This window comes from Solea senegalensis, linkage group LG11, assembly GCF_019176455.1.
Source record: "Solea senegalensis isolate Sse05_10M linkage group LG11, IFAPA_SoseM_1, whole genome shotgun sequence".
NCBI lineage: Eukaryota > Metazoa > Chordata > Actinopteri > Pleuronectiformes > Soleidae > Solea > Solea senegalensis.
This window is the reverse complement of record NC_058031.1, coordinates 23,860,453-23,885,331: the sequence shown is the minus strand read 5'-3', so window position 1 is coordinate 23,885,331 and position 24,879 is coordinate 23,860,453. Positions and strand designations below refer to the sequence as shown.

General features: G+C 45.6%; 1 pseudogene; it reads left to right on the top strand.

The window, feature by feature from the left end:
• Positions 1 to 19,216, top strand: part of LOC122777029 — a 47,138-nt pseudogene extending 27,922 nt beyond the window's left edge.
• The last annotated feature ends 5,663 nt before the right edge of the window (positions 19,217 to 24,879 follow it).

Here is a 24,879-nt window from a genome sequence, read left to right as displayed (position 1 = left end):
CTCACAATTGTTTTCATATTAGATTCATCTGTCAATTATTTTCACTTAAAATAATTGGGCTGCCTGTGGCCAAGTGGAAAGGGAACTTGGCTTGTAACCGGAAGGTCGCCGGTTCAATTATTTGGCAGTCAGTCTGTTTGCGGATATAGCGAACAGCTCGTTATTTGGTAGTCAGTCTGTTTGCGGATATAGCGAACAGCTCATTATTTGGCAGTCAGTCTGCAGATATAGCGAACAGTTCGTTATTTGGCAGTCAGTCTGCGGATATAGCTAACAGTTCGTTATTTGGCAGTCAGTCTGTTTGCGGATATAGCTTAACAGCTCATTATTTGGCAGCAGTCTGCATTTGGCAGTCAGTAGATATAGAACAGCCTCGTTATTTGGCAGTCAGTCTGTTTGCGGATATAGCGAACAGTTTGTTATTTGGCAGTCAGTCTTTTGCTGGATTTACAGAACAGCGCACTATTTGGCAGTCAGTCTGTGAATGTTGAGAACAGTTTCTTGGTGGATTTATGGAACAGCTTATTATTTGGCAACCAGTCTCTCCATGGATGAATATAACAGCTCATTACTTGGCACACACAAAGGTTATTGAGAGTAGCTCACTATTTGGCAGTCAGTTTGTGAATGTTTAGAATTGTATTATTCTTATTCTTATTATTAATAAGAATAAGGATGGCCTTGCAATTAAATCTGACAGAAGGAGCCCCCTGGTGGAGATAAAGATAATAATGATGTAATGCATTTGTTTTTGTTTCTTTATAATAGAAGAAATTTATTGCTGAAATATTTCCTCGTTGTTTGGTCACTTACTGCTGTCACACACACACACACACACGCACGCACTCAGGCATGATGCAGCAAAATACTGCGCTATACAGTGTGTGTGTGTGGAGGCAGTGGGTGGATGATCAGGGCTTATTATGTCTGTTCAGCTCAGATCCTCTGCACAGAAACCAGCTTCACTGCAGCAGCAGGAGAAACAGGCTGCACTGCTGTGTGTGTCTGTGTGTGTGTGTGTGTGTGTGTGTGTGGAAACAGAGAGGGAGATTACTCAGTGTTTTGTGTTACGCAGTTTTATTGTGGGCTTCAAACGCCCCCAGAGGAACAGACCAACCACAAGGTGCTCAAATGTGTGTGTGCATGCGTGCGTGCGTGCGTGCGTGCGTGCGTGTGTGTATGTGTGTGTGTCAGACTCCCAGGACTGATATTAACATGTGCCATTTATTCCAAGCAGAGGTAAAAAAATAAGTGAATGAGTGACAGTTTTCTTCTCCTGTGGCAGGACAATGTGGAAGTAAGTCGGCGATTTTTTGTGCAACACTTCCTGTTTGTCATTTCCGGTCAGTAGTTGTGTAATTGTGTAGTTGTGTAGTTGTGTAGTTGTGTAGCTTTACACAGCAGCATGACGGATCACATGACTTCCGAATTGTGTCTGAAGTTGTACTTTTTGTGAAGCAAATCAGTTTCTTTAAATAATCTGTCGGACCAGTCGCTGAAGTCTAATGTACAGGATCAGAGACTTTCAGTGACTCAGCAAAATCAGAGTCAGTTCAGATTTTAAAGGATTAACACGTGAGTGAATGTCACCACTGAGCTTTAACTACAGATAATTAGCAGTGTAATGAACACACAAGAGAGGTTAAAGTGATGCTGTAGTTAATATGAAGTGATGAATTTAGATTTCAGATAATTACCCATGAGGCTCGTGGTGATCAGCTGGTTTTTCATCACAGTTTAAAACAGCTTCACTTTCTCACCTGAGACACAGTCGACGCCTCGGCTCAGAAATAGAGGCGAGAATCGCACGCGGTCGCCACAGCGGTCTGACGCTGTCATGCATGTGACTGTGTGTGTGTGTGTGTGTGTGTGTGTGTGTGTGTGTGTGTGAGACCCGGTAATTCCCCACAGTAGTTTTGACATAAATTCATTTTTGTATCAGGTGACATTAATTCAACAAATTCAATCAAATGTGTTACATACAGTAACATTGGTATTACACTGGTGGGGGCCACTGTGACCTTGACCCTTGACCTTTAGCAACAGCTATCCTGTGAGTCAGGCTGAGCATTTGTGCCACTTTTATCTCACTGTTCAGGAACAGGAAACTGAAGTTTTTAAACCACTCACTCTCCCACACCAAAGCTCATAGAGAAAATCAGTGCTTTTAGCTGCAGGGACACGATCATGTTCTTAAAGATATCGAAGACAGAAGTCTTTTGTTAAAGTGGATAAAATCAGTTTTTGTTTGTGTGTTCTCTGTGTGTTCAGTGACTTTACTCGCTCACTGTCGACAATACGACAAATCACTTCCTGTGTGCAGTGTCAATCCAAACACTCAGAGTTGTGTGCAGAGAGCTGCTTGTTTCAAATCGCTGATGTTTTTACAGCAGACATGAAACCGTTCTATTTAAACATCTGCTGTCGTGATGTTTTACTGCAGAGCTGCTTGTTTCTGCCGTTGTCATGGAAACTGTGAGCATCATCTTCATCGTTGTGTTTAGACAAACTGTGGGAGGAACCATGTGACCAGACACACAACGTCACTTCCTGTAGTTTCTTCACACCTCTGTTCTTCTCCTCTTTCATCATCATCTACTTTTCACCTCCTTCTTTCCCTCCTTCTTTCCCTCCTTCTTTCCCTCCGTCCTACTCCTCTCACCTCATTCCGAGCTCTGTCCCCTTCCTCCAAACACAACTCCTCTCTTGTTTCCTCCTCCTGCTTTTCTCCACCTCCCTTATCACCTCTTCTTTTCCCACCTGTCCACTCCCTCGCTCTGGTTTGACGCCCTCTTCGGCGTCAAACAGTGGCGCGTGACCTCTGGTGACCTTGGTTGAACAGCGAGGAGGCAGGAAGCGTGACATGAGAGAGAGAGAGAGTTTATTTATAACGACAAATCACAAACCTCACCACTTCACCGCTGAGACACAGTGAAACGTGATGAGCTGTCGTTCCTGTGCCTGCTCAGCTCTGAAGACGAGGAACGAGTGAAAACATGAAAGAATCCACTGACAGGATTCATACGTCCACACACAAAGAAGGCAGTGAGTCAGCGTGAAGAAACACATTTAAAGGCAAAAGGTGTGTTGTCATGGCAACAGTGTTATCCTCCGTGATATGTGGACGTGTCAGCCTTTCAAAATAAAAGATCTGAACATGTTGTTGGTGAACGTGTGGTTGGTGATACTTGTTGTTGAACGTGTTGGTGAACGTGTGGTTGGTAAACGTGTGGTTGGTGAACGTGTGGTTTTTGGTGAACGTGTTGTTGGTGATAGGTGTTGTTTGTAAACGCTGGTGAACATGTGGTTGGTGAACGGTGGTTGGTGAACGGTGTTTGTGGTGTGGTGAACGTGTTGTTGTTGAACGTGGTTGGTGAACGTGTGTTTGGTGAATGTGTTGTTGGTGAACGGTGTTTGGTGAATGTGTTGTTGGTGAACGTGTTGTTGAACGCGTGGTTGTTGAACGTGGTTGGTGAACGGATGTTGGTGAACGTTGTTGGTGAATGTGTGGTTGGTGAACGTGTGGTTGGTGAACGTGTTGTTGTTGAACGTGTGGTTGGTGAACGCGGTGTTTGGTGAATGTGTTGTTGGTGAACGCGGTTGTTGTTGAACGGTGGTTGGTGAACGTGTGTTGGTGAACGGAGGTTGAACGGGTGTTTGGTGAATGTGTTGTTGGTGAACGTGTGTTGTTGAACGGTGGTTGTTGAACGGTGGTTGGTGAACGATGTTGTGAACGTGGTTGTTGGTGAATGTGTGGTTGGTGAACGTGTGGTGAACGTGTTGTTGCTGAACGTGGTGGTTGCGAACGTGATGTTGGTGAACGGTTGTTGGTGAATGAACGCGTTGTTGAACGGTTGTTGTTGAACGTGTGGTTGGTGAACGTGATGTTGGTGAACGTGGTTGTTGTTGAACGTGTTTGGTGAACGTTGTTGGTGAACGGTGTTTGAAACGTGTTGTTGTTTGGTGAACGCGGTGTTTGGTGAACGTGTTGTTGGTGAACGTGTGTTTGGTGAACGTGTTGTTGGTGAACGTGTGTTTGGTAAACAAACTGAGTGAACGTGATGAACAGATTATGTTTTTAATCACATTGATTCCGTTGTGTCGTGAGTTTTTTTGCCGTGTCATGTCGGCCATCTTGACAACAGTGAGGTCACAGTTGTGATCTAATGCAGTAAAACAACATGGCCGTCCGTTTGTTTTTCATTCAAATGAATGTGTCAAATAAAAGCAGTGAGTTTTTGTGCTGAGTCAGCGTCTCAGGCTGGTGTGTAACTGCTGACGCTCGCTCACACACTCACTCACTCACTCACTCACACACACAGTCACTCACTCACTCACACACACAGTAAACTCCTGAGCTGACACTGTTTGTCTCACAGCTTTTCTCACCTGAACTTTCGCTCACGCTTTCATCAACCTTTTGGCTTCATGACTCGTCATTTTTGAAATTGAGTGAACTGAGCCTTTATTCATGAGGCTTTTATTTTGAAAATTGCAGGGTTGTGTTTTAGCTTAAAAAGAAGATAAATGTAGACTTTTACTATGAAAATTGCCAGGTTGCATTTAGCTTGATAAAAAAGAGAAATTGAACACAGGAGTTGTTGATCCTCTGCTGCCATCACTCAGTTCAAATGTCTGATTTTGTCACTTCTGTGTTTGAAATAATTCACTCAGATTGACCTCAGTGACACAAAGTGACCACACGAGGCAGCAGAGGACCAGCAGCTCCTGTGTCCCCGTGAGCTAAAATCACTGATTTTCTCTGTGGACTTTGGTGTGGGAGAGTGAGTGGTTTACAAACTTGATGTGGACTTAAACTGACGCAGAGTCTTTGTCTTTTGTTTAGTGGTTGGCGTTCATGTTGTCACAGAGAGTGAGAGAGTGAGAGTGTGTCGTTGTGAGCAGCAGCTCGACGCCTCGGGCTTTGATGCCATGTGGCGCCTGTTAGGATAATGAGCTCCTCACACACACACACACACACTCACACACACGCACGCGCTCTCTCTCTCTGGTAAAGCGAGCTCTGGATGAACTGTGTCTCACTAACACAAATTTCCCAGAATCCCTGTTGTGTCCTAAAGTAGAGCGCTGTGAGCCTGAAGGCAGACGAGCTGAGAGGTTGCTGGTTCAAATCCTGAGACAATCTGTTTTCTACTGTTGTTTGTCACATGACACTGGTTATTGAGCATGTGTTTGATGATTGATTGATCTCTAAAGTCACATGATGATTCAGTCAACATCATCATTTTACTTTCCCGAACCTGTAACATTAACCTTTAACCTCACCTTCAAAATAAAAGGATTTACATTCTGGTCCCCACAACCTGAGTAATAATACACACACACACACAAAAACTGAAATATGGGTGTGCACGAGTGTGTGTGTGTGTCTGTGTGTGTGTGTGTTTTAATGTGATGGATTAGTTGCATCTCCTGTTGTTTCATCACATAATGGAACATTTTTCCATTTCCAGGCTGAGCAGAAAACACGGTGTCTCATTATTGAGCAGCAGTTTCCACAGAATCATCACAATCAGCTTCTTCATCGTCACGTTTGTAGCCACAAATAGCAGACGCGTGGTGGTGAACATCATTTTCTGTGACTTTAACTGCTGGTTGTTTCCTGTAGTTTCGATGAATAAACCTTTATGTGTTGACAGTTAGACACTTTAGGACGTTATTTTGTGTTTTATGACTGAACTACAACCATCAGAACCTGAGGGAAAACAGACATTAAACCACAGAGTTTGTGTGGAAAACAGTGGATTCATATTCTAAATGACTGTTCTAAGTGACCTCATAAAAGACTACAAAATTCTCCAGAAGACATGGAGACACTCCACCAAGGCCTGTAGAAGTATCCCCACCTTGAACCTTCAAAGAACCTTGTCAACTTTGATCATTAAATGACTTTAACAGTGTAAAACCTTTAAAACCTCTTATAGGACCTCAATAAGAACCTCTAGAACCTCCTCACTAACCATTAAACGTCTAAATGAGACGGACGTTTGTAAACCACTCACTCTCCCACACCAAAGTCCTTCGAGAAAATCCGTGATTTAAGCTCGCGGGGACACAGGAGCTGCTGGTCCTCTGCTGCCTCATGTGGTCACTTTGTGTCACTGAGGTCAATCTGAGTGACAAAATAAGACATTTGAACTTAGCGATGGAGGCAGCAGTGGATCAACAACTCCTGTGTGTGTGATGTGACAATCACTGATTTTCTCTCTGGAGCTTCTTGAGAAAAGATGATGATGATGATGATGATGATGATGATGATGAGTGGGAGAAAACAGTTGGGGAAAGACACAGTTAGTCAATTGTCTCGAGTAACGTCCTCTCAGGTTTTACTGCAGAGTTTCACCGAGGATTTATGAGTGTGTGTGTGTGTGAGCGCGCGTGTGTGTGTCTGTGTGTGTGCGAGCATGTGTGTACGTGTGTGTGAGTGTGTGTGTGTGTGTGTGTGACAGAGTGTTTCATATCAAAGTTTTTGGGATGTAAACGTCACTTCATCTTCAAACACTGCTCTCAGCTTCTCCTTCACATCACACACACACACACACACACACACACACACACAGTGAGTCACATGAGGGTGAGTCATTGTGTGTGTGCGTGTGTGTGTGTGTGCGCGTGCGCGCGTGCGTGTGTGTTTTAGCTTGGCAGTGCCCACGTTAGCTTCTGTGCCAACAGTGAAAAGCCTCTTTGATGATGAAGCTAATGCTAACCGTAGTCCTCCCTCTCTCTCTCGCTCTCACTCACACACACACTCGTCTTCTCGTCTTTTATCAATACATTCATTGATCGATCGTCTGTCAATCATCGAGTCTCAGTGACCTGTTCTGTTGTCAGACTGGTTAGTTTGAGTTGACTTTGATTCAATTCACCAGGTCTTTGCCTCAGTTCTGGTTTTGGTTTATAATCTGGTCGGATCCAGTTTGATCTGGTTTAGTCCAGGTTAATGTGGATTATTCCAGTGTCAAAGCTCATGTTTGTCTCATTAACCTGTTTCATCCATTTCACATTCACTCATTCATTTGAGTTCATACTGGTTTACACTGGATTATACTGGTTTACACTGGATTATACTTAGTTAGTGGTGTAGTTAGTAGTGGTGTAGTTAGTGGTGTATTCTGTCTCCACTGTTTAGTCGTCATCTTCTTCCTCCGTCATATTTAGTTTCTCTTCCTCCTCAGACTCTATATCTCTTCTTCTCCTGTTTTGCAGTTTTCTTCCTCTCCTTTGTCTCCTTCCTTCCTTTTGTCCTCCTCCTCTTCATCCCTCTCTTCGCCCTCATTCTGCTATGTCTTCTTTGATCACGTATCCACTCTCATCCCAGTGTTTTCCTTGTTTTCTTTATTTTTACTTTATGTCCATATTGAATCAGTTTGACTAGCTGTGATCAACATCAGCAGGAAGTTAACCCTCACCCCCACCCCACCCCTCTCTCTCTCTCTCTCTCGCTCAGTGTGGAGGGCGATCCTCAGTGTCCGGAGGCACTCACTTTCCCTGATTCGTCCTTCAGCCATCCTCCTCCCTTCTATCGCTATAGCAACAGCCCCTGTTATCCTGACAGCTCTGCCTCCACCACCAGGAACTTTGGAGCCTCCCACACACACACTCAGGTACTGACACACATACACACACACACACACAGACACTCAGGTACTGACACACATACACACACACACACACACACACAGACACTCAGGTACTGACACACATACACACACACACACACACAGACACTCAGGTACTGACACATACACACACACACAGACACACTGACACACATACACACACACACACACAGACACTCAGGTACTGACACACACACACACACACACACACACACAGACACTCAGGTACTGACACACATACACACACACACACACAGACACTCAGGTACTGACACACATACACACACACACACACAGACACTCAGGTACTGACACACATACACACACACACACACACACACACACACACACACAGACACTCAGGTACTGACACACATACACACACACACACACACACACACACACACACAGACACTCAGGTACTGACACACTCACACACATTCACTCTCCCTCAAACACACGCACACAAAAAACAGGAGTCACACGGTTGTTTAAAAGGAACTTTTTTTTTTTCACAAAAGACTAACACCTGAGACCTACAACACATGTTCACGTCTACATCTCACTGTTAGACAGACTTTTCCAACAGGAAACTGAAGTTTGGAAACCACTCACTCTCCCACACCAAACCCCATATAGAAAATCAGTGATTTTAGCTCACAGGGACACAGGAGCTGCTGGTCCTCTGCTGCCTCGTGTGGTAATAAGACATTTGAACTTTGTGATGGAGGCAGCAGTGGATCAACAACTCCTGTGTGCTGTGATGTGAAAATCACTGATTTTCTCTATGGGGTTTGTTGTGGGAGAGTGAGTAGTTTACAAACTTCAGTTTCCTGTTGGAAAAAATATCAAAGACTTAAACCGACGTAGATTTTATCATTTAAATTGGTTTTTCTGTGTCTAAAATCTGCTGTGTCCTCATTGGTGTCCAGATGTGAAAGTGTACATTTATCCATCTCCTGAGATTAAGGCTAAATTACTCTCTCTTTCTCCTCAGGGCAGCTCTCCCATCTCTCCCCCCAGCCCAGCCAGCCTCGCCTGGGCTCAGCGCAGTCGACATCAGCCGGCCAGCCTGGCGCTCCGCAAGCAAGAGGAGGAGGAGAGCAAACGCTGCAAAGCTCTATCTGATAGCTATGAGCTCTCTACAGACCTCCAGGACAAGAAGGTACAGCGCCACACACCTGCATAGAATGAAAACAGTTTCCTCTTCTATGATTGTACAAATAAAAAGGTTCTGTCTGATGTCTGACAGGTGGAGATGCTGGAGAGGAAGTACGGTGGCCCGTTTGTGTCGCGGCGGGCGGCGAGGACGATCCAGACCGCGTTCAGACAGTACCGCATGAACAAGAACTTTGAGAGGCTTCGCAGCTCCGCCTCCGAGAGCAGGATGACCCGACGCATCATCCTGTCCAACATGAGGATGCAGGTACACACACACACACACACACACACACACACACACACACAAAAGACTCAGTCAGTTTACGATATAAAAGTTAGACAGACTTTTCCTACAGGAAACTGAAGTTTGTAAACCACTCACTCTCCCACACCAAAGTCCATAGAGAAAATCAGTGATTTTAACATTACATTACATGTCATTTAGCAGACACTTTTATCCAAAGCGTCTTACAAGGTAATTGAGTACAACCTGCCAGGGGTGGAGGTGAACTTGTGATCATGAAGTCTTCTGCTGTACTGATCTTAACCACAGAGCTCCCCCACCCCGTCGTCACAGCACACAGGAGTTGTTGATCCAATGCTGCCTCCATCACTGCAGCTCATGTGTCCCAGCGAGCTAAAATCACAGATTTTCTCTCTGGGATTTGGTGTGGGAGAGTTGTTTTTGTTAAGAGGCTACTGTGAAAGAATTTGTAACATCTTATGGTCAGACTTTTAGGATCTTTATTCTTCAACAATTGTTTCTGTTGTGAGCTAAAAATGGTATCTCATCATCCTTGCAGTTACCAAAAAGACTCACTAGATGGCAGATGCCCTCGCTACAGGACTTGACTTGTTTGTGTGTGTGTGTTTTGTTGGCTTCAGTACTCATTTGATGAGCGTCCACCACAGTGTCAAGGGTTAGCAGGTCAGCAGGTTTCTGAGGACGCAGGAGACATGGACGACTCCTTTAATAAGCAGGTAAACACACGTGTGTCACTGCTGCGGCTCAGAAATGAACTTTACTTCTGCTCACGTCTCTGTGTTTATGGTGGACAGGTCAAGTCTTTGGCCGACTCCATGGACGACTCACTCACGTGTCAGTCCGGACGAGAGGACTCACAGGAAGCAGGCGGAGAAGTTGAGGACGACGAGGACGACGAAGACGAGGGGGACGAGGAGGAGGAGGAAGAAGAAGAGGAGGAGGACGAGGAGGAAGACGAGGAGGAAGACTACAGGCAGTGCGCGTGGCGCAACACCAGCGCGTCCTCCCGACGCTCCACAGGCCGGATGGGAGGAGTCGGGGGAGGAGTTGTGGGCGGAGGTGTAAGCAGACACGAGGACAGCACCGCCACCTCCTTCAGTGACGTCACCCTCTACATGGACGAGGGCTGTCTCCCGTCTTCACCGCTCTCCCGCCCACCGTCCTCGCCACTGTCCCGCCCCGCCTCGAGCTCCGACACGGAGTACTGGGGAGGGGGAGGAGGGGGAGGAGGGGGGAGAGAGGACAGTAGGGAGACGGAGGGAGGCAGCAACGCCAGCCGGAGGAGCAGCACGCCCTGTACTGAGTGTCGGGGGGAGTACAGAGGGAGGGCGGGGGGTGGAGGAGGGGGCGGAGGTCACCTCCCCGTCCTCACCATCGAACCGCCCAGTGACAGCTCAGTGGACATGAGTGACAGGTGAGGATAAAACAGTTGTGTCATCATTGACAGTCTTGTTTAAAGGGACAGTTCAGATTTTTGAAGTGGTGCCTCAGTAGAAACAGACGTTTACACAAAGTTAAATATGAACTGTTAACGTTATTGTTTACATGTGCAGGTCAGAGCGAGGCTCTATCGGACGCCTGGTTTATGAGCAGGAGCCGTCAGGAGTCGAGCATGGAGGAGAGAGAGAGGACATGACGGGAGAAGGTGAGGGTGAGAGTGAAGACGATGAAAGAGGAGGAGGTGAGGGAGGGAGCAGCGAGGCCGACTCACCTCAAGGAACCATCAAACACAAACCAAACGGCCGTTCGGTCGCCACAGCGCAGGGACAAACACGCAGCCCCGCCAACGTCCCCCTGCCAATCCCCTCCGCCCGGACCCTGCCCTCACACCCACTCCAACACCAACACCCTCACCCACACACTCACCCCTCACCCATCCCCCACCTCCCCACCATCCTCCACCATCACCCACAGTACAGCCAGCCACACATCATGCACATGCACCACGGACACCCCGGCGTTCCGTACATCCAGCACGCACACCACTTCGCCCAGCACCACTACCACCACCTGCACCACCAACACCACCACCTGCCACACTCTTACCCAGAACCCCCCTCTTCTCCTCTGCCCTCACCCGTGCCACCGCTCACACCTCTCTCACCCCTGCCACCTTCACTCACGCCCTCGCCGCTGTCGTCCTCCTCGTCTCTGGCTCTGCACAACATGGAGGCCCTTCAGCAGCAGCAGCAGCACCCTCACCCACCACCAGCACCTCCACCACCACCACCACCACCTGCTCTGCTCAGACGGAGACAATGAGAGCGTCAACTCCACCACCACCAACTCCAACGACGACACCACTGTCAACAACTGCAGCTCTGGCTCGTCGTCGCGCGACAGCCTGCGTGAGCCAATGGGAGGAGCCACGCTGGGGAAGCAGACCTATCAGAGAGAGAGCCGGCACAGCTGGGACTCGCCCGCCTTCAACAACGACGTGGTGCAGCGGCGGCAGTACCGCATCGGACTCAACCTCTTCAACAAGTAAGTCAGTTAGAAGAGCTTGTCCATGGGTCAAGGCCTTCTGCAGTGATCTGGGAGGGTATGTCTCCCCTCCTCTCCCTCAAGCTATGTTGTCCTATCCAATAAAGGCAATAAAGCCCCAAAAGCAGAGCAGTATGTCAGTATTGGTCAATATTTGTTTTAAAATGTATTATCGGATATTGGTAGACACGCCAATAACTCTCATATGACTAAAGGCCCATTTATCCATTCCTCTTCTACCACTTTATCCTTTATCCACATGAGGGTTGTGGGGACGCTGTGCCAATCTCAGCTGGCTGTAGGCGGGGTACACCCTGGACAGATCACCGGTACATCACAGGGACACATATAGAGACAAACAACCATCCACTCTCACACCTACGGTCAATTTAGAATGTCCAATTTGCCTAATCCCCAAATCTGCATGAACAACACGAATTTATTGAAAATCAAGTGGGAATTCTTGTTTTGGCCCAGGGAAGCCGAGAAGGATCCAGTACTCCGGATCGAGAGAGGTTTTGTGTCGGACACACCAGTCGGTATTGCCAGGTTCATCCTGGAGAGGAAAGGACTGAGCAGGCAGATGATCGGGGAGTTCCTGGGCAGTCGGCAGCAGTTCAACAAGGACGTGCTAGAGTGAGTACAAGGCCGTCACATGACCTCAGTCTGAGTTATGTTCTCAGGAGGAGAGAAGATGAAGCAGCTGTAAACTGACAGGAGCTTAAATTGGAGCAGTTGTAATTGATTTCCTCTCTCTCTCTCTCTCTCTCTCTCTCTCTCTCTCTCTCTCTCTCTCTCTCGTCCGTAGCTGCGTCCTGGATGAGATGGATTTCTCTGGGATGGATCTTGACGACGCGCTGAGGAAGTTCCAGGCTCAGATCAAAGTTCAGGGTGAAGCTCAGCGGGTAGAACGGCTGGTGGAGGCTTTCAGGTGACCGGTGGAGATTCAGACCTGTCAGTCCAGTCCGTGATCTTTTCTTCATTCACTCTTTCTTCTCTCTCTCTGTCTGTAGTCAGAGGTACTGTGTTTGTAACCCGGTGCTGATCCGGCAGTTCCAGAATCCAGACACCATCTTCATCTTGGCCTTTGCCATCATCCTCCTCAACACGGACATGTACAGCCCCAACGTGAAGCCGGAGAGGAAAATGAAGCTCGAGGACTTCATCAAGAACCTGCGAGGTCAGTGGTCCATTATTATTAGATCTATCTATCTATCTATCTATCGATCTATCTATCTATCTATCTATCTATCTATCTATCTATCCATCTATCAACCAACCAATTAACCAACCAACCAACCAACCAGTTAACCAGTCAGTCAATCTTTCTTCAGGTGTTGATAACGGTCAGGACATTCCCAGAGACCTGCTGGTGTCCATTTACGGAAGAATCCAGAAGTGGGAGCTGAGGACCAACGATGACCACGTGTCTCAGGTTCAGGCGGTGGAGAGGATGGTGGTCGGCAAGAAGCCAGTAATTAATTTATATTACATTTTTAAAAAGACAGCACTTCTATGAGTAACTGTAGCTGTTTGTAAAACAAACATGTTACTGTGTGTGTGTGTGTGTGTAGGTGCTCTCGCTGCCTCATCGCAGACTCGTCTGCTGCTGTCAGTTGTTCGAGGTTCCAGATCCAAACCGAGCTCAGAGGAGCAGCGTCCACCAGAGGGAGGTGTTTCTGTTCAACGACCTGCTGATGGTAAAAAAGCAACACACGCTCACAACAAAGAGTCTGTGTTCACAAACTCATTTTAAGTCGATACAGACAGACCAACAGGAAACTGAAGTTTGTAAACCACTCACTCTCCCACATCAAACCTCATAGAGAAAATCGGTGATTTAAGCTCACAGGGACACAGGAGCTGCTGGTCCTCTGCTGCCTCTTGTGGTCACTTTATGTCACTGAGGTCAATCTGAAACAAGGATTTCAAACACTGAAGTGAAAATAAGACATTTGCACTTAGTGATGGAGGCAGCAGTGGATCAACAACTCCTGTGTCCTGTGATGAGAGTGAGTTTACAAACTTCATTTTCCACATCAAGGTCATATTAAGGTCAAAACAACAGCATGAATCCATATTCATTTAAGTGAAGAACATTGGGAGTAGTTGACGTCATGGAAAACGACGTGGAGCTCAAACTGAGATGATGATATAAATAAAAATGGACTTGACAAGAAAATAGAGCAGAGATTTAAAAATAACCACCCTAGGTTTTCACACCTTTAAATGTAAAGAAAGAAAGGCAAAAACATGGACGTCATCAAGCTTCCTCTCCTCTTTTGTCTCCTCCTCCTCCTCTTCCTCAGGTGACAAAGATCTTCCAGAAGAAGAAGTCTTCAGTAACATACAGTTTCAGACAATCCTTCCCCCTGGTGGACATGCAGGTCCACACCTTCCAGAACACCTGTAAGTACTCTCTCTCTCTCTTCATTTATCTCCTCTCGTCCATCTGCTCTCTCCATCTGTCTCATCTATTAGTTTATTTTTTTTATTTCTCTTCTCCCGCTCATCTATCTATTTTTACACCACAGGCAGCAGACACACACACACACATGCTGTGTGAGTGAGTGAGTGAGTTGTCTTTCAACTGGAAAGTTATTGGTTCAATTCCTGGCTCTGCTCGAGTATGAGTCCCTGAGCAAAGACACTTAAGCCCATATTAACGTATGTGAATGTGTGAATGTGAGTGAAAGATGTTTGAATGGGTGAAAAGTGTAGTGTAAAGCAGCTCATCCAGACTAGAAAAGCTCTATAAAATACAGACCATAATACCAACTCTTCTTTCTCTGATTTTATTTGGTAATAACAAGGAGATTTAGAGGAAATGTTGTGGAGTGAAAGTAAATATAAATAACAAGAAGTAAAGCACAGATATGCGAGTGTTGCACTGAAGTACAGTAACAAAGTAATTGTACTTTGTTCCATTACATTACTGCTTATCATGACAGAGCTAAGATGTTGTTTGACGTCAAACTAATAAAATAAAGAAGTTTAAAGTCATGTGTGAACATGAGCTGAAGTGACGCTGTTCTGTTGTGTTGTGTTGTTCAGTTGTTGTTGTTGTTGTTGCTGACAATTCTGCTTCTGCAGGTGCAGCTGAACACGACTTGGCAGACTGTGATGATGACTGTGACCAGGACAGATTGTCCCATATGATTCATCAGCACAGTCACTGTGTGTGTGTGTGTGTGTGTGTGTGGGTGGATGCACCTATATGTATCTTTGTGAATATTAAAGGTGGGCGATCCAGGCTTAAAATTACATCACATTTTTCCAGGATAACGTGCAATAACAATATTCATGATATTGAAAATAATGCAATTTGTCAGTTACCATTGGGCAGTCATTTATTAGTGCGACAAATTTCATGTATTTCCACAATTTTTTTAATGAGCTGATGGCGACTTAATTACTAGTGCAGTGATTTGTTGATGCAAGTTACGGTGTTCCTTGAATGCACCTCACAGCTGCTCCTCCATACTTGGTCACTTCAATCCTGTTTATGCTCTGTTTGTTCCTCTGCAAAATAACAACATATTGCCCCACTTTATCTCACTGTGAGACAGACTTTTCCAACAGGAAACTGAAGTTTGTAAAGCACTCATCAGCAGCTCCTGTGTGCTGTGATGTTAAAATCACAGATTTTCTCTATGAGGTTTGGTGTGGGAGAATAAGTGGTTTACAAACTTCAGTTTCCTGTTGCAAAAGTCTGTCTCACAGTGACATAAAGACGAGAACATGTGATGTAGATATCGTAGACTTACACAGATTTTATCGCGTATAATTTGTGACATCTTATGGTCAGACTTTTAGGATCTTTACTCTTCAAGGAAATTGTATCTCATCATCTCTGCAGTTACCAGAAAGAGTCACTAGATGGCAGGTGCTCTCCCTATATGACTTTTGCCTACAGTTCCTTCTTAAAAGAGTTATTGATACATTTATAGTGTCAATAAGTTAAATCTGAAAATAAGGACATAGTGTGATACATTGTGTGTTTTTGTGTGTGTGTTGGTTTGTATTTGTTACCTCTTGAGGACCTTTCATGTCATAAACACTGACCTGGTCAGGACCAGTAGTCCTCATGGAGTGTGTGTGTGTGTGTATGTTTACATTGGCTACTCTTGAGGACCGAGACTCATGACCACTCACTTTTTTTCAGACTACCCTCACGGCATCAGACTGACATCTGCGAATCCCGGTGGAGAGAGGAAGGTGCTGATCGTCTTCACGGCTCCAAGTCAACAGGACCGAGCACGCTTCACCTCCGACCTCCGAGAGAGCATCGCAGAAGTCCAGGAGATGGAGAAGTACAGGGTGGAGTGTGAGTGTGAACAATAAAAACAGCTTTTTAATAAAAGACATTCAGCTGAAGCTCAATTATAATCCTCTCCATCGCTGCGTCTCTCCCTCCAGCGGAGCTTGAGAAGCAGAAGGGTGTCATGCGTCCTGGCGTGTTGGCGGGGGGAGGACCGGGAGGCGGCGGCATCACGGTGGGCGGGGCCATTATGGGTGGCGGGCCTGCAAAGAGTGAGGTGCTGAACGGCACCCTGGGTCGGCCGAGCCTCGACGACACGTACGCTTCAGTGGACGGACTGAAGCGCACGGCGCTCAGCTCCTCCCTGAGGGACCTGTCAGAGACAGGTGAGCGGTGAGGTCAGAGGTCACAGGTGTTAAATCACAACAGACATGCTCAGCAGGTGAAACAGACAGAACTAGGATCACTGACACTGGAATCACAATTCCAGTGTCATGCTGTGATTCTCTGTGTTCCATCTCCACCTGCAGGACGTTAACAGGAATTGCAACTACTGCCCAAAATCAGTTGGTCATTTTCAGAAAATTCAAGTGAAAAAAAGATTTTTTTTGCTGTTAAAGGGAGAGTTCAGCCTTTTTTTATGATTTCACTCAGTGAAAATTGATTTTCATGTATGATCTTATATTGATATCACGTCTTTATGTCACTGTTAGACTGAACTCTCCCACACCAACGTCCAGTGAGTGAGATAAAGACGTGTTCTGTAGATATCATAGACTCAAACTGACAGATTTTACTTTGTGAAGTGGTTAACAGCCTCATATTCATCATTCCTTTTAGTCACAAATACTTACTATACAATGAGTATGTTTGATATTTATTTAACAATAATATTATGGCGTATTAAAAATGTTATGTTTGTTGTTGAATGATGTTGTAACAGTTTCATGTTGAACTCATGTTTGTTGTGATTGTGTCACAGGGAAGCGAGGTCGTCGGAACAGCGTGGGATCACTGGACAGTACCATTGAAGTAAGTGTGGGGGTGGGCGGAGTTGAGCCCTCCCTGACACCATGTGGCGCCCCCTGCTGCATGTGTTTGTTTGGTCAGTCTGTTGAATTGTGACATTTTAAACTTTGATCAGGTTACACTGAGCGACTGAGTGCTGACTGCGCTGTGAGCGCCACCTGCTGCTGAGACGCAGGAAAGTGAGCTTAGTGTTGCTCTGTAAACCGCTTTTTAACATCACAGCACAGGGGTTGTTGATCCACTGCTGCCTCCATCACTGAGTTCAAATTCTGTTTGAAATCCTTTGTTCAGATTGACGTCAGTCACAGTCAGAGTGACCACACTCAGCAGAAGAACAGCAGCTCATGTGTTTCATTCTCTTACATTTTTCTTTCTTTCATCAAACTCCTCTTCTATTCCTCAGGGTTCCATCATTGGCAGCCCACAACCACACCAGCAGCGCCCCCTGCCTGCTGGAGGTCTCTCCTACAGCCCCATGATGGTGCCTTCATCTCCAGCAGCTTACCGGCCACACCGCCCTACTCAGAGCCCCGGTACAGGGGTGGGGGGTGGGCCGGGGCTCTGTCACAACCAGGTGGTGGGGGTCAACAGCTCCCCTCTCGTGAGCGGGGGAGGGGCTGGGGGCGCAGGCGGGATGGCGGGCGGCCCAGCTGGCGGCGTCCGGCCGGGGAATTTCTTCGGCAGTCGCAGAGGGAAGGTTCCTGGTCCCCTGATGATGACATCACCAACTCCTCAGGGTCCTCCGAGTCCCCTGATGATATCATCACCCCCCCACTACCCCGCCCCCGCACCTCCCATCCCCCACCCCTCCTCCCCTTCCCCATGCCCCTCCCCATCCGCCAACCTCGGTCAGTCGGACTCGGGAGGAGTTGGAGGGGGCGGAGGTACGGGCGGGGCTCCGTCCAAACTCCAGGCACTTCACGCCCAGTATTGTCACGGCAACAGTGGAGGAGGCGGAGTCAGTGTTTCTGGGCACCAGCAGCAGCAGCAGACGCCGCCACCGCCACCGTACCACCATCATCACCGTTACCACATGCAGAGCGTTCCGCACCACCACGCCCTCTCGCACAGGTTCTCCGCCCCGCAGCGGCAGGGGCCGCCCGGCTGCGCTCCCTCTCAGAGGATTCAGCATGGCCCCGCCCCTCACCCACGCTACACCACGGGCCTGGGCTTCACCTCGCCCCCTCCACTGTCCCCACACTCTCCCCTCACCCCTACTACACACGGACTCTACCACTCACACCCCACGGTGGCGGCGCGGCCAGGGGGCGGAGCCAAGCTTCCGCTAACCATCTCGCACTCTCAGCCTCACCCCCACGCTCACACACACTCTCACAACCACGTCGTGCACACACACTCCCCCCTCAGCCCCTCCCCCTCTGCCTCACCCTCCACGCACTTCATCTTCGCCGCCCCGCCGCCACAAACACCGTCGGCACGTCTCGTCTCGCAGACGCCCCCACAGCCTTACGCCCCTCAGTATCCGCCCCTATCCTCCATCCCGCCTCCCCCTCCGCACTCACCCTTGCCTCCCCCCTCTACCGCTCCACTCTCCCCGCATCCGGGAGTGGGGGGAGGCCAAGGGGGCGGGCCCAAATCGAAGCCCGTCAGCCGGATCAGCACGGTCGTGTAAGAAGGCAAAGAGCGGTGGTCTGCCACCCTGCTGCGAGCCACCGGGGGGCGGTAGTGAAGAAGAGAGGGAGAGGGATTGGAGGAGGAGGGCAAATGCAAGTGTACCAAAATGGCCGCCTGGTTCGAAGGAGAGCTCTGAGAGAGGGAAAGAGGAAGTTACTCAGCCTGTGTTATTTCCACATCCACTTCCCCCGCAGGTAAAAACTTGCCATGTTTGTCGGAGAAACATCGTGAAACGTGGCGTTTTCATTCACTTGTGTGAAGGAAACGTCCTCGTCTCCTTGTCCTGGGACGAGTTTGACGGAGTGTTGTGATGAGAAAGAACACGTGAGTCACGGACGTGAACAAACGGTTCGGGGACCAGACGAAGACAAGAAGGAGACGAGAAGGAGACGAGAAAGAGACGAGAAAGAGACGAGAAGGAGTCGAGAAGGAGGGAACAGTGCCTGAGAATTCAACACAACAGTTAGCGCTTGGCGCTAACTCTGTTAGCTGAAGGAACGTCCGTGAGTCCTTTCACGGAAACTGTCCAAAAACTAACAAACAAACGATAAAAAAAACTCACGAGTGCACCACTTTGTTTTTCGCACAAAAAGCACTCGTACCATTGTTTTGGATGTTGATATTAAAGGGATAGTTCAGGTATTTTCAAGTGTGGTTAAACAATGGGTCAGCAAACACTGACATACGTCCGTTTAAGTCTACAATGTCTTAAGAACATGTTCATGTCTTTATCTCACTGTGAGACAGACTTTTCCAACAGGAAACTGAAGTTTGTAAACCACTCACTCTGCCACACCAAAGCCCATAGAGAAAATCAGTGATTTTTGCTCGCGGGGACACATGAGCTGCTGGTCTACTGCTGCCTCTTGTGGTCACTTTGTGTCACTGAGGTTAATCTGAACAAAGGATTTTTAATGCCGAATTTTACAAAATAAGACATTTGAACTTAGTGATGGAGGCAGCAGTGGATCAACAACTCTTGTGTGCTGTGATGTTAAAATCACTGATTTTGGTGTGGGAGAGTGAGTGGTTTACAAACTTCAGTTTCCTGTTGGAAAAGTCTGTCTAACAGTGAGACAAAGACGTGAACGTGTGACCTAGACTTAACCCGATGTAGATTTTATCAGCTAAGACTTTCATTTTAAGAGAATAAAATGAGTGTGACGCGAGTCTGTGACCACACTTCAAATGACCTGAACTGTCCCTTTAAAGAAGCCGTGAGATGACGCTGAGTGCTTTGTTTTGATTTGGTGCAGTGTCTGTGTCTTAGACAGGTTTTGCGTGACCTGTGCAATATCTACTGAGTGTCGGTGAGTGTGTGGTTCAAATATGCAGTGGGAGGGAGTTTCTCGTCATTTAAAGCCCCAATCCAGCGTTGATTTGCCCCTCCCCCTCCAAAAAAAAAAATGAAGTGCTTTAGTGGATCTCACTGAAAAGACTTTACTTTCTACACGGACTCTAAACTTTTTTAAAACTTCAAAATAAGCCATCGTAACAAAAAAATAACTACAAAATGTCTTATTTTTAATGTTTGCGATTACAGGGTTTGAGCAGGAGGAGGCGCTATGCTGTCGTTTCAGATTGGGACTTTAAAGTGGTGACATCATCTGCTCAATAATTTACTCCTGTGAAGGCAGATGTATTAAATGTCCCTTTACGATCGCCTCTCCTGGTTCTATTGGAAACTGAAGCTTGAATTTGTGACAACGTAAACGTTTATTTCACGCTTCATAGGTGTGTGTGTTTGTGTCAATGAGGGAGATTATGCTGAAAGGTACTGAAACAGGGTGCATTCTGGGAAACAGAGTATTTGTCTCGCTGGTTCGTCGGCATCTGACGAAGCCAAAGAGCCAAACGTGAGTGAAACGTCAGGGTAAATGAAGGAGTTAAGACCGGAAACAACGTCAGCTAACGCGGAATTATGAGATAATAATAATAATTCCCAATAATGATCTGAAGTTAAAGTTGAATTATCATCAGGAAAAACAACTTTATTGAACAAATAATAACCTCTGGAGATTAGAAGATACAACGTGAGAAGACCACACAGCCACGTATTTATAGAAAAAAATCATATTTTTCCCTGTATAATATATCTTATAATAACATCGTACACTACAGAAACCTTCAAGCACGACCATGACCAGGCCAAACCTACAGGTGGCAGTGTAACGGGAAGCATAGAGGCAGACGAGCCAATCAGAATCCTGACAAAAACAACAATGCAGAACACGAACACTGTCGTTTTCAGTAAGGATGCTCGAGGTTATTGCCATAAAATGTATTATCACATATATTTCGTGTTAGCGCCCCGTACAGGTTTTTAAAATGATGATGTTATTATCTCTACTGAAGAGACTAAATGGGGTCAATGCGGTGATGCACGTGGCAAGCACTGTTGCCTCGCAGCAGGAGGGTTCCTTCCCATATGTCCAAAAATATGCAGAGGTGAACTGGACTCTCTAGAGAGTCGACGGTTATTTGTCTCTGTGTTTGTCCCTGCGATGGCCCCGCCTTTCACCCTGTGTCAGCGGGAATTGGCTCCGCCCCCCTCACCCACACCAGCCTAGCGTGACTGTCATGATATCGTCATGAAAAAGAACAATATCCTGGATCTAAAATTGAGTTGTTGTGAATTAAAATGTGCTGCCTGTAGAATAAGTTAAGTTCCCTTGCGCGTTTTAAATCTGTCGCGGTTTTACGATGAACGACGTGTTGTGATGTGAAAGAACGAGGTGAAAACTTTGGAATCTAACGACAATTCAGCATCAGGATCAATAACGTGTCGATTGATTGATTGATTGTATTTTTAAACAATAACAAATATGAAGCCATTTCCTTGATTGTCGCGATGAAGGACTGAGTTTGTCATCTCCGTCGTCCTCCGACAACAGAACCTGAACCTGAACCTGGACCTGACTCTGCCCTCCTGAAGGGCGGAGTCATTTCATCGTCACACAGAACAAAGAGAAACCATTGTTTCCGTTTAATTTTGGCTCTTATTTTTATTTATTTAAAGCCTGATTTAAAAATGTATTTTCTCTCTATGTTTTTTTTCTTTTTCCCTGTTCAGTCCACATCAGCTGACGTCAGGAGGCCCAGGACGACTGGTACAAAGGTCCAGAACTCTTTGAATGATGCTCTGAGTGAACTGAAACTGTAGATATTAACTGTACAGTGTGTTCCGTTTTCAATGGGCCAACAGCGTCGATCTGTAACAGGTTCACAATTTGCTTGACTTAACAAACGCCGTGTTTTTCCATCAAGGTTCGGTTTGGTCTGGTTTGGTAAAGTCCTGCGTCGGGCTCGAGTTTCCACTCAGAAACAACGTGGAACGTGACACAACAGACGACAATGGAATCTTTTTTTCATGGGATATTTACATCCAACAGCTGACTGTTGTGGGCGGAGCTTGATAACTGTGCTATTTTACTCCGGCGCCAGAGAACGTAGCGGTTGTAAAAAAAAAATACTGACCCAAACCGAACCGTTCCACGCGGTGGAAACGGTGGAAAAGTGTCCGCTCTAAAAAATAAATCATTGAGGTTCTTCAGGCTTTTTTCAATATTTTCGGGTTCCGTCATTGGAAAAGAATAAAACTATGTTTTGTAAAATTCACATTTATGTTTGGGTTTAGTGGAAATAGCTTTAGTGGATCAGGTGACGTAGTTCCTCAGGGAAGCGTCCTGGATCCGCTGCTGTTTCCAGTCTGAAGAACCTCTTTGTTTCAGAGCGTGACACTGATATTATTATCAATATTGTTGTGTGACGAGCTTCTACTAACATAACGTACTCCTGGGCTGTTTTGTATTTTTAGCATTTTTTTTTTTATTTTGTCATGTGCTTTAATGAGTGTGACCTGATTTTTTATAAAGGAACTTACTTTTTTTTTCTACGACACAAATCAAGAATTTCCCGTTTTAGTAATCACAACAATAATAATAATACAGACTGATTACTTTCACTCACACACACACACACATACGTCTGAACCTGATCTAAAATCATCATCTTCAATGGGAACCATTCAACCATGTTGAGCTGTCAGGTCTCTGTCACGTGACCCCACAGTAAAACACGTGAAATAAGATAAATATCTTGAGTCAAAACTACCTCGCTCAAAATTTTGCAACCAAAATCAAGAAAATTTTCACTGAAGCTCCATAACAACGTTTGTTAGTCTATTTATTTTTTAAATGTCCCACTAAAGGACGGACGTTAGGACCTGTAGAGACATTAGTTTTCGATTCATTCCACTTTAAATATTGTTGTAGTTTGTGATTTGGTCGCAGTGAAACTCACACGCTTTCCATCGTCACCTTCTTCTTCTTCCAGTAAGTTTTCCAAGGCTGTACACAAAGAGGAGCAACGCTGCCCTCTACAGTTCGTAATCACATTTTCTTTTTTGCCCGTGCATTTGAGGACCTCATCACGCACGAAAACTCACCAAACTCGTTGTCAACACCAGGAGCTGCGCACATCGCGATCTTACCGAGTTTTAGGTCGATCCGATACATTTAGCAGGAATTACAGTTAAAAAAAATGTTGCCTTCCCATGACCACACAAACACACATCAGGCTTCCACCCAAACAGACTCTGCCCCCTCACCTTCCTTTCATCTGTATGTGGATTACCACGGCAACCATGGACAAAAAATGATGTTTGCAGGAATATTGCAGCACACTTCCGGCCCAGTCACAACGATGATACACCACCTACTGGCAACAGGTCGTACACCTTCAGTAACAAATATGTACATTTTGAGGGCGTGGTCTACACCTGACATGACTCTGGCGTCACACACTGGCCACTGCGGTCTTTTTTTCTGTTCATTTATTTGTTTCTGCAGATTTAAATTCAGTTGTAGGTTTTTCATGAGTTTCTCAGGAAAAAAAAACGGTCAGAAAAAAAGAAAATCAGACATATTTATTGATTTGAGATTATCAGAATCAGAACACTTCCTCTTTCCTTTTCATCTTCAGACAAACCTGCAGGATTGTGACGATGACAGCCTTTGCTGCAAAATACTGTGTGTGAGGATTAACATGGGCTGAGAACCGTGTGTGTGTGTGGTTTGTGGAAGTAATGATGTCATCATAGCGACAGGGGCGGAACATTCCTGGTACATTTCCAGAAACTTTCCATGTGCACTTAATGGGAAATTTTGGGATGATTTAAAGAAACAGTGTCGTGTACAAATATAAACATAATCAGACAATAAAAAAAACATGATGCAGATTCATTTAAACACATGTGTATATACGTATATATTTGTATATATATTCATATATACACACACATATAGCTTATATATACAGTATGTGTATGTACTGTATACATACACATACATATATATTATATATAGTGAGCTTGAAAATATTTGACAGCGGATGTTGTATAAATTCTTCCAGCAGGGGGCAAAAGAAACAGCATCATATTCCAGGTAGCTAGCACCATGCTAAGCTAGCCTCTTAAATTAAATGGCCTAGCTAGGTTATATTTAGCATATGTGGTTTAGCAGCTATGTCCATGTTGATGTGATAGTTAAACTAGTTAAACAGTTTAACAGCATAGATCAAATATCTACCTCATAGTATTATCATGGGGGCGTAGCCTCAGCAGCCCTGCAGTAAGTCACATCATTAATATTCAACATCTGATTATTTATAGATAACGACTATATTCAATTTCACGACCTGGACATTTTTACAAATTTCCCCGTTTACTTTCTCATTAAGTCCCATGGAAAGTTTCACATTTTTTAAAAATTCACAGTATTTTGCAAACCTACAGACGGGAACATGTAAAAAGTCACCTATGGTCCTTTGAATAATTCTTTCAGTTTGATTGTGTTAATGATCTCTGCCTGCGTCTGCTCTCACTATGAGTTTGCATGTATTTATTATTACAGTATCTGCACTGAATGAAACTGTATTACAAACATGAATGTACAGAAGTGGGAGAAGAACAGGAGACGCTTTGTTTACACTGGGAACTCAAGAGCTTTTATTTTATTTTTAAACGCATTAGAATGACATCTGATTGGATTATTAAAAAAATTTAGGTTCATTACGTTTAAAAATATCTTCTGTTCCCGTGTGAGGACCTGTCTGTGTCATGTGTATTTATACATGGACATGATGGACATGATGGACATGGAGGTGTTTCTTGTTTATAATGTAGAGCAAAGACAGACTGGAACAGTCTTCATGTAAAATTGTACGAGTACAGTGTCAAATATGTGTCAACAGAGACGACATTATTTTAAAAACTATGTATGGACATTTTAGCTGTGTATATAAATATATATTACTTTTTGTTTTTGTTTTTGAAATTGCAGAGATTAACGGGGGGGTGGAGTATAAAAAGTGGAAATATTTATTTGCTCTTAAGATGATAAAAA